The 12,985-nt window shown below is 44.9% G+C and overlaps 1 long non-coding RNA gene across 11 annotated transcripts in view; it reads left to right on the top strand.

Moving 5' to 3' along the window:
- The window catches only part of LOC108491561, a 56,003-nt gene extending 46,362 nt beyond the window's left edge, over positions 1 to 9,641 (top strand). For 5 of the 11 annotated variants that reach the window (XR_003846268.1, XR_003846266.1, XR_003846261.1 and 2 more), the window contains 4 exons: positions 4,153 to 5,567; positions 5,808 to 7,334; positions 7,634 to 7,931; positions 9,311 to 9,641. This is a non-coding gene — a long non-coding RNA (uncharacterized LOC108491561). The remainder of the gene's footprint in view (positions 1 to 4,152; positions 5,568 to 5,807; positions 7,335 to 7,633; positions 7,932 to 9,310) is intronic. The other 6 variants (XR_003846267.1, XR_003846269.1, XR_003846263.1 and 3 more) reach the window with 6 other exon arrangements.
- Positions 9,642 to 12,985: the final 3,344 nt, after the last annotated feature.

The following is a 12,985-nucleotide window of genomic DNA, read 5'->3' as shown; positions in this document are numbered from 1 at the left end:
CAATTCAGGCAGGATTCACAGTCCTGAGGTATTATTTCATCTCTGGAAACCTATTTTTGCCTTGAGGCATTCAAAGGGTTGGATAAGGCCTACCAAATAATACAGGGTATCTCCTTAATAAAAGTCAGTTGATGGTAATGTACCCACAGCTACAGAAATATCCACAGCTTCACCTGGATGAAGGACTGGATGAAGGGGGACTTCTGTGACCAGGGTAATACATACCACCACTCAGTACAGCACCTGTCAAGTGTTTTATCCAAAAACTCTACACTGACACAACAATCTTTTTAGAGGAGTCCCGTGTATGTGTCATTCCTTGCTGTTGAGAGCTAGTCCTGGACCCATCATATGCTGGGCCAGCACTAGGACTCTACTGAGGTCCTGGACCCACTCCAAGTTCCTGACCTTGGTTTCACTGCAGAACACCACTGAGAACTACATGGGTAGTGGAGGAGGTTAATGGACAATTCTATGAGTTTGTTTTATGCTGGGTAGAATTTGCCTAGAAATCTAAGTGGTGACTAATTTCCCCTGATATTGTCAAGGTCTTGCTATAGTATGCACTTGCACTGTTACCTCTGACTGGTGCCTGAATGTTCTATCTCCTATAGTGATTGTTTTTCTGTCTGGGTTGGGAACGTGGTGCAATGGAGGCCTCACTGCATTCCATGATGAGGGCAAGGAACTCAGGGTCTTTCTGATGGAAACTTCGCCCACACTTGAGAAAAGCGCTTTTTAAGCCTTCTTCATACTATTTTTTTCCTCACTCTCTGGAACATTTTGCATCTTGTAGTTGGCTCTCGGACCTCACAATTGGTAATCAGAGGTGTAATCCATGTCCCAATGTATGTCTCAGTGTAACTCTACTTCCTAGAACACCTCCTGGGTATTCCATTCCTCTCTTTTATGAGATCTTAAAACCTGGACATCAACAAATGAATGTACTGAGTATAGTGTTGACGGTCAGGCGTCTGGAAGCCACCTGTAAACCCAGCTGTTTCCAAGGTCTTGCCTGATGAACCCTTTTCCGAAGACTCCTTCACTTTTCAGTTTAATTAGATACGATAACTATTAGTTATCATAATGACAGTTTCAAACAAAGTACATTTTGGCAGTGCTCCCTTCTGTTTGATGACTGTGACATATAGGTCTCATTGTTATTGCTCCTCACAGCACAGACGCCTCTTTCTCTTCTTCACTCCTTTCGTTGGTCCTGCTATCTCTTTCCATTGCATTAAGGAACATCAGGTTACTGGAATTTTTCTAGGACACTGACTAGACTCTTCTATGGGCTTCTAGGCCTCACTAAGGGAGGACAGCAACATGATGGTCCAAAAAGTCTGGGAATGCCTGTGCTCATATTAATGGCCAAGGGCTTTCTGCAGGTATCATCCACTTATTGTCTAGCCTATGATAAATCCTGATGGTCAGGAACATTGCTGGTGGGCAAGGGTAGGGAGCAGTTTTTCTGTGAGTTGACCATTTCAGTCTCAGTTTCTCCATATGCTAAATTGAGGCTTCTGCACACGAGGTGTGACTAGGGTCTTGGGTGCCAGGGGTTCAAACCAGCAACCCCCGGGAGGTGATGATTGGGGATGAGTAAGCATGCCGTTCGCCAGCCCACGCCACCCCCAATACCTGGGGACAATCAGACACAACGGGGAGTCTAGTCAGGCAGGGGCTCATTTATTGCAGGTATTACAGAGCTTATAAAGGCACCTGGAACTCCTCCCTCCCCCGCTGAGGGTGTATCTTAAGGATGGTCACGCACTGATCATGCACACCTCAGCAGTGCGGAAGTATTCTTCAGACTTTCAAAGCAAGCCAGGCCGCGCCCCCAGTAACTTCCTTTCGGACCTATGCAAAGTGGAGCCTTTAGGTCCCCACACTTGGGGCTAGGCCTCCTCCTCCACACTTCACCTCAACTCCTCCTAAGTTTCAGCTGCCCCTGGCCAATGCTTTTCTGGTCCTCCTTGGTGGTCTGGTTTGGATTTTTCTCTTATGCTTCCCGGTGAGGTTCCTCAGCTCTTCGGTGCTAAAAATATCACCTAGCTGTTTCCAATCTGCTCTCTCCTCCCTGGGTTCTGAGCAGGGACGGGGAAAGGGCTCCAAATGTCACTATCTATGGCTAGTCTATCTGGTACAATCCGGATGGCAGACACAGCACCTAGCTACCCCATGGACCTATCATCCCTCTTTCCCCTGGTTGTCTTAGTCTCCCAACCCTGGGCCAGCTCCCACTCAGAACCTGGGTCAGACCTCCTCTTCCACAAAGTTCTGGAGTGCATGTGCCTAACTCCTGGACCTACACTACATCATTGTTCCATCTTTGATTCTTTCATTTCTGTGAACATGGAAAGTTCTGCATTGCTCTCTGCAGATCCAGCTTGTTTCTGAGCTGCAGATCTACATAACCAGGGTCCCACTAGATTCTCAGGCTGTCTGTGTTCAATGTGAGTAAAGGCAAGTGCATTCTCCTGACCACCCTTGTGCCATCTTCATGCCTCAGGAAGGTTCTCTGTCTGATCCTGTCCTGTAATGCTGGGTATACCCATGTCCCTGTCTTTGGTCATCTTATTCTTCCCTTCAGTGATAGTCCAGGGAGCTAGTGCACAGGCTGAAGATCTGTTCACCTGTTGCACATCTTCTATTTTGGCCCATGTGTATAAATCTTTACTAACTTATAAAAACCTTACATTGTTGCCATTTTATCCAAGGTATATTTGTTTTATTTCATTTTATTTGTGTCAACATGAAAAAAACTTGGGCCTGCCCAGAAATGGGAGATTCTGGCTCAGTTTAGAAGGCAGCTGAAAGGTGCATGGTAAAAGTGGTCTGTTCCCTGGTCTGTGGGATAGTTGACCTCTGCTCAGAGCAGCCTCACGATACTGCTACCTGGAGTCCCTAAATCTCACTGTGGAGTTCTGTGAGTCAAAGTCACTGCTGGGAGGCACACGTGGCATCCAATCCCCTCCTCCCACGGTCCTTACGACAACCTGAGAAAAGAATTCTCCAAACCCTGGTTTGAAGAATCTTAATGAGTTTGTTGGACTTGCTGAGCTTGGGGTGTGGGTTTACTTACAGAAGAGTGAGTACGCCCCCCACCCCCATTCAGAGCTGTGTTTGAAAGTCCACACCCAAACATAAATCCTGTGGTTCCCGACAGCCTCACAAAATGGTGAGAGGTCGGCCTCATGGTTTTCCTAGCTTTTATACACATAGCCGGAAAGCGGCTATGGTCAACCGATTGGCTGGAAGAGATAAGGGGAGTGACTCCTTTGCAGAGCATGGGAAGCAGGTGGGACCATGGCTCATCATTACAGGGTCAGAGGAACATCTGGGTCACAAGTTCTGTGCTCAGTCTGTCTCTGATATGTCAATTACAATCTCCAAAACAGTACAGTGAGAGCACCAGAGTTTTTACACCAGTGGCCTGGCCTGTTGAGTCATTCATAAGCCTGTTCTGAATGTGAAAAAAAGACTGCATTCCACTGTACACATGCACACTGCTACTCACCAATAAGACAGCTCATACCCTAGGGATCTAGATTTTTCTGAGTAGGACCAGTATTGTAGTTCTTCATCTTTTGCCCCTGCCTGTGCCTCCATCTCATGTTTGGAGTTTGTAGAAAATGGAGCTACCTCCCTGAGATGCTAGGCCTTGAAGGAACTTCCTAAACATATCAGGAAGAAAACAAGGGACAGACAATTCTCAGAACGTTTAGGGCAGCACAGTGGGTTTCGGGTAATGAGAAAGGCAACTCCAGCTGGCAAGCAAAAGCTGGTTTTCGGAGACAGCCAATACCTTGCTGCTGTGGTGCTGGGCACTGCCAGGCGGGCCAGTGTCAAGGCATGCCAAGGCCTGAGTCTTGAAGAAGTTACCAGAAAGCAGAAGCCCTCATTCTAAATGGATGCCAGGCTCCTTTTCCTTTGCACCATGATGGAAGCAGGCTCTGAGGCCTCAGCATTCTGCACCCAGGCTTGTTACCTGTTCCAGTTTCCCTGGAGGGCACACTGGAAAAAAAAAAAAACCAGGATTGAGTGTCACTGGGTGGCTGCCTACTGCCCTCTCTGGAAAAGTAGGAAAGGAGGGCTCACATGAGCATAATTTCTAAAATTAACACTGGATTTTGTCTTTTCCCTGCTCAGGTGACAAAAACGTATATGCCAGTTTGGGGGTGAGGAGCAATGAGCTCAGAGGTAAGAGCCACATGGACGTGTGGGTAGATGCTGGTCGTTTGAGTGGCAGAATCAAAAGAGAGAACAGGAATGAACGAAATGTTCAGGTACAGACATCTAGGTGCACCTGAACTACCAAGGAATGTACTATGGTTCACCTGAGCTCCCAGTGAGACTCCCCTGTGCACATGCAACCCAGATTTGATGTCCGTGGCACACTTGAATTCCAGGTAAGAAATATTTGCCTGAGTGCATGGGTGAGAAGGTCTAGTTCACCTACACTCCTAAGTACCTGTCTACCTGAACTCCTAAGGGAACTTTCTAGAGTACCTACACTTCAGGATGAGACTCACTATTGCACCTGTACAATGAGATGAGCCTTTCTGTTGCAAGTACACTTCCAGGTGTGTACCTCTGCCCACCTAGGTGAGTCTCCTTGGTGCATCTGACCTCTCCTATGGGACTCTCATATGCTCTTGCTTCCCAGGTGAAAATCTCTGGTGCTCTTTCAATCCCAGCTGGAACACCTGGTGCCCTTTAACTCCCAAGTGAGACTTCATAATGTGAACCTATTTCAAAGTGAGTCCCTGGTACAGTTGCACTCCCAACTGAATTTCTCTGGTACACAGGCTCTTACAGGAATTGAGCCATTTCTAGATGCTTCTCAGTAACGCAGTAGCTCCTCCCGGTGTGATCCTCTGGTGACGCTGAACTTCCAGGTGAGACTACCTGCTGCTCCTGCAATTCCAGGTGTGATTCTCTAATGTACTTGAACTTCCTGGCATGCCTGTATTTTCAGATATGACAGACTTGTATAACTTTTCTCAGATATGTGTTAGTCAAGTTCATCCACACTTGTGGAATAGACACTGCTGTAACAGTGCTTCCAGGTCAACCCTTCTAAGTGCCCCACCCCCTTGTCTTCCAGGTGAGTGTATGTGGTGCAGGTGAGCTTCCTCCTGAGACATCTGGGTTCATGTTCACTTGCAGGTGAGTCACCCTGGCAGATCTGAACAGTCAAAGCAGTCCCAGGGGTATATTTCAACTCCAAGAGTGGGTTTCCTGGAATCTGTAAACTAGCAGAAAGGACTCTGGTCCTCTGCTCCTTCCTTGAATGTGGGACTATCCTGTATACTTGAATGCACAGCCAAGACTCTGCTGCACCTGCCCTTCCACATGAGTCTCCACTGTGCACCTTCCCATGGAGTCAGGCTCTGCTGCAACTGTTCCTCAAATTCTTGATCCTGTTTGTGACTGCACCTCTGGGTGGGCCTTCTGGTGCAGCTCTGCTCCAAGTTGAGTCTCCCTGCTGCCCCTGCATCCACCAGGGGAATCTACCTTGTACAACTGCACTTCCTGATATAAGACCCTGATACATTTTCCAGGTATGTCTTCCTTGTATATCTCCAGTCATGTTATTTGCCTGATGCTGTATTTCATAGGTTAGAATCCCTTGAAATTATGTAACTACATAGCCAGTGAGACTCTCTGGCACATCCCTGCTCCCCGGAGGGACCCTCTTGTGTACTTGAACTCCCCATCAAAACTATCTCATAAGATTTCATACCTCGGTGAGTCTCATGGTGCACATAAGTACCAAGTGACTCTCCCTAATAACACTTCAGCCCCCAGGTGAGTGTTTCTGATACAGCTGCACTTCCAGATGACCTTCCCTCATCCATGTGTTCTTCCATGGGAGACGTGGAGCACCCACATTTCTTGGTGCAACCAAAATTTCAAGCAATGTATTTGGTGCAACTACATTCCCTCATGAGAAGAACTCACTCTCCTGCTATCTGAGGTAAAGTCTTCCCAATGCACCTTCCTTTTCAGATGAGTTCCTGTTGTCCCTAGACTTCAAGGTCAGACTCTGTGGTGCACTGACCTTGTGAGGTAGGGCCATCAACCTGCACCTGAACTTCCAGGTGAGACTTCCTTTTACATGTGTGCTTCTAGATTAGTCCCTAATGCAATTTTCTTTGCAGGTGGAATTCCTTGAGCAAGTAAACTCTGAGGTGAGACTTCTTTGTGAAAAACTACTCCATAGTGAGACTCTGTTCCACCTGTACTCTGATGAGACATACTTCTGCAACTGCATTCCCATGACAGTCTCCCTCTTGACTTTCCATGTGATCAATCCGATTCACCTGCACTTTCAGGTGTACTATTTGGTCCACCTGGACTCCCATATGAGGCTCTGTGTCACACCTGCGCAATCAGGTTGTGGTTATGTGCACAACAAAGTGCTTCCCCAGTCCACCTGCAATTTAAGGTGAATTCCGATGTTACACTTGCACTTCCAGCTAAGTGTCAGCACTGCGCTTGCAAATCCACGTCTGCCTACATTGTGCACATGCATTTACAAATGAGGTGAAATTCTTTTTTGCACTTGTTTTCCAAGGGGCAGTTTCCCTCAGGTGTGACTCTGATCGTCTCCATTTCAGGTGAGATCTCTTAGTGCACTTGCATTCCCAAGTAGGACTTCCAGGGAGACCTGCACTGCACTTCCAGGCTGGTCTCCAGACCAGCACAACCCAGTCTTATCTGGACTTCTAGCTGTATTTCCCAGATGTACTGTCCCTTCAGGTGCATTTTCCTATTGTGGCCTCAGAGCTAGGTAAGATGCTTTTGTACCTCCACTGCAAGATGAATCCATGCAGATCTTCACTTGCAGCAGAGTCCACTCTGTAGCTGCACTTCATGTTGAGACTTTGGGCTACAGCTGCAGATTCAGGACAGACTGTGGTTCATGTGCACTTCCAGGTATATTCCCTGGATATCCTACACTTCCGGTTAGGCATCCTAACTGCACACCGATGTAAGACACTGTGATACATCTGAACTACCATGTGAGATTTTATTGGACATCTTCATTTCCAGATGAATCTCATTGCCACATCACTTTCAGGAGAGGGTCAGTCATGCACCTGCTTTCCATGTTTACATCCCTGGTACAGCTGCATTCTATGGTAATCTGGTAGCCCTGATCTTCCGTTTTAGATCCTCTGAAGTACCTGTCTTCCTTCATATATCTCCCTATGGCTCCTGCACTTCCAAGTGAAACACCCTGGCACATCTGCTCTCACTGTCATGGTGTACCAGAATGTCTAGGGGACACCTAGGGGAGACGCTCTTGGATATATGCATGCCAGGTGTGTATATTTGTTGCAAATGCCCTTCCAGAGTGGACAGTATAGCACACCAGGACTTCCAGTTAAGACCTTATTGTATGCCTGTCCTCATAGGTGAGACTTTTACATTCCTCTTTACTTTTAATATTTGTAATTATGAATGGTTGTTAGCCACCATGTGGGTGCTAGGAACCAAACCCTGGTCCTCTGCAAGAACAGTCAGTGCTATTAACCACTGAATCATTTCTCCAGCCCCTCTTCTTTACTTTTATGTGAGATTCCAAGGTTTATGGGTTTCTGTGTTTCATCTATTCTTCCAGGTCAGATTCTGTGGAGGACCTGCACTTCTACATGTATCTCCTTGGTACACTTGCCCCCAAAATTATGTTGTGTGATATGCTTTCATACTCATCATGTTTGATCACTTGTGTCATTTGAATGCCTTTGGTGCACAAGAATGCCCAGCTGAGCCTCTCTTTGCCCTGGAGTTTAATATGCAACCTTCAGAGGAACCTGCAATTCCAGATGAGTTCCTGTGATGCACCTGCAGTCCCATGTAAGCTTCTGTGGCACATTTGTACTTCCAGTATAGTATCCCTACAGAAGATGGAGGTACAGGTGAGATTCTCAGATACAACTTAACTCTTTGGAGGAAATTATCTCTTGCACTCAAAATCAGTTCAGAAACCAAAATGCAATTGAATTCTCAGATCAGATACCTGTGTGCATGCACTTCTAGGTGAGTCTGCCTGCTGCACCTGCACTCTCAAGTGAGTCTCACTGGTATATATGATCTTCAAAGTGAATCACCCTGGTGTACCTGTACATGCCAGTGAGCATCTTTGGTGTAACTACACTACTAGTTAAATCCATTTTACACTCACATATCTATTTTAGTCTTCCTGATGCAACTGCACTCTGAAGTGAATTTCTCTCATACATCAGTACTGACACGGATACTCACTTGAACACATTACACTACTATTTGTATCTTCCCAGTACACCTGTACTTCTACAGGAAACTCCCTGATGCATCTAAACATTTAGGAATATCTTTCTGGTACAAAAACATTTCCGGATGAGACTCACAGATGCAGCTTCACTTCTAAATAAGACTTTGTGGCACCTGCACATCTAGGTGTAACTCTATAGCACAGGCTTTCTAGGGTGATACTTTCTGTTAAACCTACTATTTTGGGTTTATTTCCATGATTCACTTGCCCTTCTAGTTGAATCTCCATCATGCTTCTGCACATGGCTATGATCTGAGCTCAGTGAGATCACTCCTTATTCCCAGGACTAAAGCTTGACCCACCCCAACTAGAATACAGGCCCTAAGGAAAACCCTACCCAAGTCAGGATTATTCTCTGCATTATGGTCTCAAAGCCCCTGTTGCTCATCTCCTCACACATATACTTTGTAGGTTTTATCACTTCTCTCTATCAAAGGAAAACTCTATCACAACCTGTGGCTGCCAGTGCTCAGGGTATAGTCTCTTCCCACTGCTATGATCTGCTTCCCCTTTGCAAAAGTTCCACTTATCTTTCAATAATCTCCTTATAAATTTTTCTTATTTTCTTGAGATTTCATTTTTTGACATTTCCGGTAACGTTTTTTTTAAGCATTTCATCACATCTCAGTGATCTGAGATGCCCCTTTTAGCAAGTGTGCAGTTCCTATGCATTGTGCTTATGCCTTTCATCCAGCACTCGGTTTCAATGCCCTCTGTGTACAGCACAGCCACACACTGACACCACTGCCATTCTCCAGTAGAGTTTATGGTACTTCAGTTTTTTTCCCCCAAATGAGCTTTAAAATTAAGCTCAATTAAGTTGATCAGAAAAAAAAAAAAAACTTCTTGATGTTATTCATTGCAATCTTGTTAAATGTACGTATTGATTTGTGGAGAATTTGTACTTTATTATCATTGAGCCTTTTCATACTAGACTATAGAATGTCCTTTTAATTATTCAAAGCTTCCTTGATTGCCTTTCAGAAATTTTGAAGCTCTGTTCCACAAAGCTTATGGAAGGCCACTCTTCTGAGCTAAGCTCTTACAGGAGAACCCAGCAGACCAGGACAAATCAGAAGAAAATAGCTCTGCAAAACTAAACACTGAAAAGTTCCCATTTTCCAAAAATCAGAGGGATACAGCCAAGGATATAAGGAAGTCCCTCTGCTTTATCTTAACAAGGAAAGTCATTTCAAGTTCATAATCTGCAGATGTTGATTTTAAGCTTTATTGCATTGTGGTCTGGTAGAATGCATGGAATTATTTCAGTCTTTTTGTAATTGTTGAGGTTTTTTGTGCCCCAGTATATGGTCGATTTTGGAGAAGGTTCCATGGGGTGCTGAGTAGAAAGTATGTCCTTTGGTGCTTGGGTGGAATACTCAGTAAATGTCTGTTAAGTCCATTTGATATATGGTATTGTTTAATTCAGATGTCTCTCTGTTAACTCTCTGCCCTGTTTACCTATCTAATGGAGACAGTGGGGTATTGAAGTCCCCTACTATTAATGAGTTGGGATTAATCTGGGTCTTAAAGTCCTGTAGTATTGTTTTAATGAAGTTGAGTGCACCAGAGTTTGGTGAATATATGTCCATGATTATAATATCTTCTTGGCTTATTGTTCCTTTGATCAGAATGAAGTGGTCCTCTATCTCCTCTGATTAGTTTTAAAGTCTATTTTGTCAGATATTAGAATTGCAGCGTCTGTTTTTTTTCTTAGTACCATTCACTTGGCATATTTTTTTCCATCCTTTCACCTTAAAATAGTACCTGTACTTGAAAATGAGATGAGTTTCTTGCAGACAATAAAAAGATGGGTTTTGTTTCTTAATCCATTCATCTAGTCTGTGTCTTTTCACTGGGGAATTCAGTCCATTGTTATTTAAAGTTATTAATGAAATATGCGCATTGAATCCTGTCATTTTTATTTCTGTTCACATACTTGATATACCTGTACTTTTCGACAGTTATACCTTTATTGAATTTCTTTCTGCAACCCCTTGGGTATAGTCATTCCCTTCTTCAGCTCTTTGTATTGCTTTAAGAACTCTCTGAAGGGCTGGTTTTGTGGACATGAATTCCTTCAGCCTATTTATGTCACGGAAGATTTTTCTTTCCCCTTTGACTATAATAGACATTTTGGCTGGGTGTAGTAATCTGGGTTGGCATCAGCGGTCATTTAAAACTAGGAATACTTTGGCCCAGGCTCTTTTGGCTTTCATAGTTTGCACTGAAAAGTCAGCTGTAATCTTAATAGGTTTTCCTTTACATGTGACTTGTTGTTTTTCTTTTGCAGCTTTCACTATTGTTTCTTTGTTCTGTACATTTAGTGTTTTTACTATGATGTACTGTGGAGAGTTTCTTTTCTGGTCCTGTCTATTTGGTGTTCTATATGCTTTTTGTATTTGTATGGACATGTCTTTCTTTAATTTTGGGAAAATTTCTTCTACAATTCTGTTGAAGATTGGCCATGCCATTATCTTGAGAGTCTTCTCTTTCTTGTATGCCTATGATTTGTAAGTTTGGTCTTTTTATGGTGTCACACAATTCCTGCAGATTCCATTCTTGTGCTTTCTTAAATTTTTCATAATCTTTGCTTGAGTGGTCTAGTTCGTCCACTTTATCTTCCAGTCTTGATACTCTGTTTTCCATTTCATTCATCCTATTGGTGAGGCTTTCTCCTGTCATTTCTAATTGGCTTACTGAGTGATTCACTTCCTTCTTCATTTCAGCCTGAGTAGTCTTCAATACTTCTAGCTCTTTTTTGAATTCATTTAGAAGTTTATCTCTATCTTCCTTCAGTTGTTTGATTTCTTTGTGTGTTCTTTAAATTCACTGAATTCTTTCATCATGTTCATAATTGTTCTTTTGAGTCCCATGTCCTGCATTATCTCTAGGGGGATTCTCATTGTATTCCTCTAGAGGACTATTGGTATTTGGTGGGGAAATGTTATTTTGATTTTTCATGTTATTATTTTTTTCTCTGTGATTTTGACATGTGAATTTCTTTTGTAGCTTCTGATTCTTGTGTGAGACTCAAGCCTTCAAGTTTAGTTCTGCTTCTTTTTGTAAACTTAATGTGCCTTTGTGGTTTACTTTTAGGGCATGAAAAGCTGGTCCATCTAAGCTTCTGGTTCTCTCTTTTGATTTTATATTGGAGTGGCCAAATCACTTTTGTCTTCAGGAGTTCCCACAGAAGCCCAAGTCAGATGAGGCTCAGATGCTCTCAGGCTTTCTCCTAACTGCTGGATCCCTCCAGGAAAGATGTTGTCCTCAGGAATTTGGGGGTTGGACTGGCCTGGGAGCAGGGCCCAGGAAAGATGCTGGTCTCAGGCAGCTGGTGGCTGTGCCACCCAGGGATGCAAAGGGATGTGGGCAGGAAGAGGCCCCAAGGGCTCCTGGGGACTGCAGGGAGGAACTGGGTTGGTCTGGATGCAAAGCATCAGGAAGCAGTGGTGGCTCCAAGCAGAGCGGTCAGCCCCAGTGTCTGGGGTGCCAAGACAAGAAATGGGCCAGTACCCAGGCTAGGAGGAGAGACGGGGTGGGGTGGAGTCGGGGGGGGCAGCGAATGAGGCTGGGGGAGTCAAGGCATGGTGGGTGCATGGACTTGTCCAGGAGAGAGGCTGGCAGACTGTGCAGCCCAGGGAAGCAGAGGGAGGTGAGGGTGGAACCAGGCCCAGGGGGCTCCTGGGGACCATGAGAAAGAACTGGGTTGGTCTGGATGCAAAGGATCAGGAAGTAGTAGTGATTCTGGGCCGAGAGGTCAGCCCTGGTGTCCAGGAAAGAGGCTGGTGGGTTGTGCAGCCCAGGGAAGCAGAGGGCAGTGAGAGCGGGACCAGGGCCAGACGGCTCCTGGGGACTGCGAGAAGATGAACTGGGTTCATCTCCATGTCTGGCTTTTATGTGAATGCTGGGGATTTAACTCAGGTACTCCTGCTCTCATAGCAAGTGCTCTTTTTCACTGAACCATCACCCCAGCATTCTCCAATCTTTTGAAAATCATTTCCATAGGTTACCACAGAAGAGACAAATGGAGCATATTGAACATTTAGGTGACAGATCCTGGTTTAGTGTAAGCACCTAACCAGAATAATCAGTGACTTTAGGCACTACTTTTCACTAGGGCTTGAAACCTCAAATGAGGCTTCGTCCTGGCTTTTGCCTCCCTTATAGTGTCTTGGGGTCCAAGAACAAGGAGGATGCCTCACCAAGACCAAGGGCCAATGGGCAGTCTTTGGGAAGTAGAGAATGAGGCCTGAGTTCTTATTGGTGGTCAGAGATGGAAGACTTGGGAAATCTGGCTCCTGAGCTCACAGAGCAAGAAGAAGGGAAGGTAGTGAAACTTTGAAGCCCATATTGCTCTCGGATTCAGTCTTACAGGAGTGCATATGTCTAGGCATGTCTCACTTAAGAATAGAGAGCTCTAGGGGAAGTCTGATGATTCCCCCAACTCAGATCATGAAGTCCTTGACTCTGGACTTCCTATTTGCCATTTTTCTTGTGGGGTAGCCGTATGTCCCACTTTCCCAGAAGGGATTGGACTCAGCAGGAGTTAGGGACTCTTGGCCACTCAAGCCCATGAGGCTTGAAGCCACATTTGTAGAAGATTCTGGGCCTTTCTGCTATGTTTACTATATGTGAATCTTAATGACTACATTTTGT

Source organism: Nannospalax galili, unplaced genomic scaffold, assembly GCF_000622305.1.
Source record: "Nannospalax galili isolate Female #2095 unplaced genomic scaffold, S.galili_v1.0 scaffold3, whole genome shotgun sequence".
Lineage (NCBI taxonomy): Eukaryota > Metazoa > Chordata > Mammalia > Rodentia > Spalacidae > Nannospalax > Nannospalax galili.
Note: the sequence above shows the minus strand (reverse complement) of the source record. Positions and strands in the feature narration are given on the sequence as shown.